The following is a 5,000-nucleotide window of genomic DNA, read 5'->3' as shown; positions in this document are numbered from 1 at the left end:
CGGGCTGCGCCCTCCGTGTTGTACTTTCCCTGATTGGTACACAATTTTGGTGCAAGTGTACCAACATGGACATCTATGAACGCGTACGCTCGAGCTGCACCCTCCGTCTTGTACTTTCCCTGATCGGTACACAGTTTTGGTGCACGGCTATCCCGACCGGCAACTTGTACCAACATCGACATCCATGAACGCGTACGTAGCGTACTTTCCCTGATCGGTACACAATGTTGGTGCACGGCATAGGAAATGGGCTTAAAATGGTCAAACTCAATCCATTTCCACTAAAGATAGTCAATAACAGCTGTGCCGATGAAGTAGGGCACGATGCAAGTCAATGTTATTTAATGAATTACATGTTCACCATACATTTTAGTACAAAATTGCTCGGTCAGACCTACAAAGTGCTATATCTCGAATACTAAACGTCGCAGATGGGTGTCGTAGAACAATTTTAAGTTCGTCTAATGATTCTACATCCGATTCTGGATAGTGGTTTTTCGACCACTTTTCAACATTTTGTGACACCCCGAACCTAGGGGCAGCTCCCTAGCTTTTTTCAAAAATGTGCACCGAACGGGCCAGAGAGCTCGAGTAGTCGAAAATTTTTTTTTTGCTAAAACCCCTCAAAACGTGTCAGGAACGCACCCTAGATGATGAAAAGTGCAACCAGAATGTCAATCGACAACATGCCCGGGGGTACAAATTTGCTCTACGCGTCCCTAGGTAGGGTACTTTTTCATACAAACATCAAAGTGTACGGTGCACAAAGTGCGCGGAACAAAAATTGCTCGGTCAGACCTACAAAGTGTTATATATCTCGAATACTAAACGTCGCAGATGGGTGTCGTAGAACAATTTTAAGTTCGTCTAATGATTCTACATCCGATTCTGGATAGTGGTTTTTCGACCACTTTTCAACATTTTGTGACACCCCGAACCTAGGGGCAGCTCCCTAGCTTTTTTCAAAAATGTGCACCGAACGGGCCAGAGAGCTCGAGTAGTCGAAAATTTTTTTTTTTGCTAAAACCCCTCAAAACGTGTCAGGAACGCACCCTAGATGATGAAAAGTGCAACCAGAATGTCAATCGACAACATGCCCGGGGGTACAAATTTGCTATACGCGTCCCTAGGTAGGGTACTTTTTCATACAAACATCAACGTGTACGGTGCACAAAGTGCGCGGAACAAAAATTGCTCGGTCAGACCTGGTACGGGCCATAACTCGAATACTAAACGTCGCAGATGGGTGTCGTAGAACAATTTTAAGTTCGTCTAATGATTCTACATCCGATTCTGGATAGTGGTTTTTCGACCACTTTTCAACATTTTGTGACACCCCGAACCTAGGGGCAGCTCCCTAGCTTTTTTCAAAAATGTGCACCGAACGGGCCAGAGAGCTCGAGTAGTCGAAAATTTTTTTTTTGCTAAAACCCCTCAAAACGTGTCAGGAACGCACCCTAGATGATGAAAAGTGCAACCAGAATGTCAATCGACAACATGCCCGGGGGTACAAATTTGCTCTACGCGTCCCTAGGTAGGGTACTTTTTCATACAAACATCAACGTGTACGGTGCACAAAGTGCGCGGAACAAAAATTGCTCGGTCAGACCTACAAAGTGTTATATATCTCGAATACTAAACGTCGCAGATGGGTGTCGTAGAACAATTTTAAGTTCGTCTAATGATTCTACATCCGATTCTGGATAGTGGTTTTTCGACCACTTTTCAACATTTTGTGACACCCCGAACCTAGGGGCAGCTCCCTAGCTTTTTTCAAAAATGTGCACCGAACGGGCCAGAGAGCTCGAGTAGTCGAAAATTTTTTTTTTTGCTAAAACCCCTCAAAACGTGTCAGGAACGCACCCTAGATGATGAAAAGTGCAACCAGAATGTCAATCGACAACATGCCCGGGGGTACAAATTTGCTATACGCGTCCCTAGGTAGGGTACTTTTTCATACAAACATCAACGTGTACGGTGCACAAAGTGCGCGGAACAAAAATTGCTCGGTCAGACCTGGTACGGGCCATAACTCGAATACTAAACGTCGCAGATGGGTGTCGTAGAACAATTTTAAGTTCGTCTAATGATTCTACATCCGATTCTGGATAGTGGTTTTTCGACCACTTTTCAACATTTTGTGACACCCCGAACCTAGGGGCAGCTCCCTAGCTTTTTTCAAAAATGTGCACCGAACGGGCCAGAGAGCTCGAGTAGTCGAAAATTTTTTTTTTGCTAAAACCCCTCAAAACGTGTCAGGAACGCACCCTAGATGATTAAAAGTGCAACCAGAATGTCAATCGACAACATGCCCGGGGGTACAAATTTGCTCTACGCGTCCCTAGGTAGGGTACTTTTTCATACAAACATCAACGTGTACGGTGCACAAAGTGCGCGGAACAAAAATTGCTCGGTCAGACCTGGTACGGGCCATAACTCGAATACTAAACGTCGCAGATGGGTGTCGTAGAACAATTTTAAGTTCGTCTAATGATTCTACATCCGATTCTGGATAGTGGTTTTTCAACCACTTTTCAACATTTTGTGACACCCCGAACCTAGGGGCAGCTCCCTAGCTTTTTTCAAAAATGTGCACCGAACGGGCCAGAGAGCTCGAGTAGTCGAAATTTTTTTTTTTGCTAAAACCCCTCAAAACGTGTCAGGAACGCACCCTAGATGATGAAAAGTGCAACCAGAATGTCAATCGACAACATGCCCGGGGGTACAAATTTGCTATACGCGTCCCTAGGTAGGGTACTTTTTCATACAAACATCAACGTGTACGGTGCACAAAGTGCGCGGAACAAAAATTGCTCGGTCAGACCTACAAAGTGTTATATATCTCGAATACTAAACGTCGCAGATGGGTGTCGTAGAACAATTTTAAATTCGTCTAATGATTCTACATCCGATTCTGGATAGTGGTTTTTCGACCACTTTTCAACATTTTGTGACACCCCGAACCTAGGGGCAGCTCCCTAGCTTTTTTCAAAAATGTGCACCGAACGGGCCAGAGAGCTCGAGTAGTCGAAAATTTTTTTTTTGCTAAAACCCCTCAAAACGTGTCAGGAACGCACCCTAGATGATGAAAAGTGCAACCAGAATGTCAATCGACAACATGCCCGGGGGTACAAATTTGCTCTACGCGTCCCTAGGTAGGGTACTTTTTCATACAAACATCAAAGTGTACGGTGCACAAAGTGCGCGGAACAAAAATTGCTCGGTCAGACCTGGTACGGGCCATAACTCGAATACTAAACGTCGCAGATGGGTGTCGTAGAACAATTTTAAGTTCGTCTAACGATTCTACATCCGATTCTGGATAGTGGTTTTTCGACCACTTTTCAACATTTTGTGACACCCCGAACCTAGGGGCAGCTCCCTAGCTTTTTTCAAAAATGTGCACCGAACGGGCCAGAGAGCTCGAGTAGTCGAAATTTTTTTTTTTGCTAAAACCCCTCAAAACGTGTAGAAAACTGATTTTAGATGATAAAAAGTGCAACCAGAACGTCAAACGACAACTTTGTTGGGGGTACCCTTTTTACTCTACGGGCCACTAGCTTAGGCGCGCCAACAGCGCTTTCCTCTCGGGTTCCCATTTTTTGCCCTCCTGGGATTATGATCATTTACTCATTGCCTACTATAGGGAAGGTACCTTGCTTCGAGGTCAAAAATGAAGATTTCACCAAATCGTAGTTTTAACCTCTATTTAGTCGTAGGAGCATGGTTTGCAGTGTCCGTGGGTCATATAAGCCCCCGTTTGGGTCATACGTCCCCTCCCCGATGAAAATCGTCATATGACTATAGGCCGAACTTATGAAGCAAAAGTGGTGTCTGGTGGGTTCTGCCGATGATCTTAACCTATGATTTTGAGTTTCCACTCTTTCAAAACGTTTCCTGGAGCAGTACATCACGGGTCTACGGACCCAAAGACTTCGTTGCGATGGTTTCAAGCATAAAAGTTGTAACAGTTAAGGGTTTTTAATACGCGTATATTAAATCATTGCTTGAAACTAAGCTTCGTTGTCTTTAAACTCTGCAAGACCAATCGAACTTCTTAGGGAAACTCGAAGCATTCACGCTAAGCTGGTGGTGCAGGGCACATAGCGTGATGAAACCGGGTTTCCCTACCAAATGTGGCATATTTTTTCCCTGAGAGCGAAGCTCAGACCCACGTAGGGGAGAGCGAAGTGGAACTTAAATGTTCAATGCAGCAAATGTTCGCCATGCGGATAAACAAGTTGGAATAGTTCAATGTAGTGTAATGCAAACACGAATCGCAAATAACGATACGGGACCCAGAAGCAATTCTGCGGATCCCTCGGGGAGTGGTGAGTTGATATAAATTAGAGGTGAAAGTCCAAGTTGTTCGGGCTCCGGCTCGGCAGCCGATACGAGGTTCCTGTTGAGCTTGTTTGTACATCGCGCAGAGGCGCCGTTCGGTTCTAGCAATGATTCCCGCCACCATGTTCCATGCGTGCAGAGATCCGTTAGAGCTCGTTCAATGTGTCCCGCCGTGATTACGAAAAAGTCCAACAGTTGACTTAGTTGGGTGTGCGTCAAGTAATCGCGCAGAGATGCCGATCGGTTCCTAGCAATGTTTCCCGTCACAAGGTGGTATTGGCACCTGTGCAGAGTGGCCGTTAGCAATGTCTCCCGTATCACGGTGGTGTACCATCACTAGTGCAGAGTGACCGCTAGCAATGTCTCCCGTCACAAGGTGGTAGCCCAGAAGTGCAGAGAAGCCGCTGTAGCAAAGTCTCCCGTATCACGTTGGAGTTCTTCCACTAGTGCAGAGAGATCGCTGAACCGTTCAATGTGTCCCGTCGTGGTGTGCTTGTACCGAGCACGTAGGATACACCTTGCTTTGTTGGTTTGGGATAGGAGTGGTCGCGCAACTGCCTCCACGCCGCAGAGTGCCAGTTCGGATTGAAGGTCAACTTTAGCCGTTCAATGCATCAGTCGGTGGGTGTTCAGATGGCATCACAACTTCCCCTAGG

Source organism: Anopheles gambiae (genome assembly GCF_943734735.2).
Source record: "Anopheles gambiae chromosome X unlocalized genomic scaffold, idAnoGambNW_F1_1 X_unloc_2, whole genome shotgun sequence".
In the NCBI taxonomy this organism is placed as follows: domain Eukaryota; kingdom Metazoa; phylum Arthropoda; class Insecta; order Diptera; family Culicidae; genus Anopheles; species Anopheles gambiae.
The sequence above is the reverse complement of the archived record's forward strand: the minus strand, read 5'-3'. Positions refer to the sequence as shown.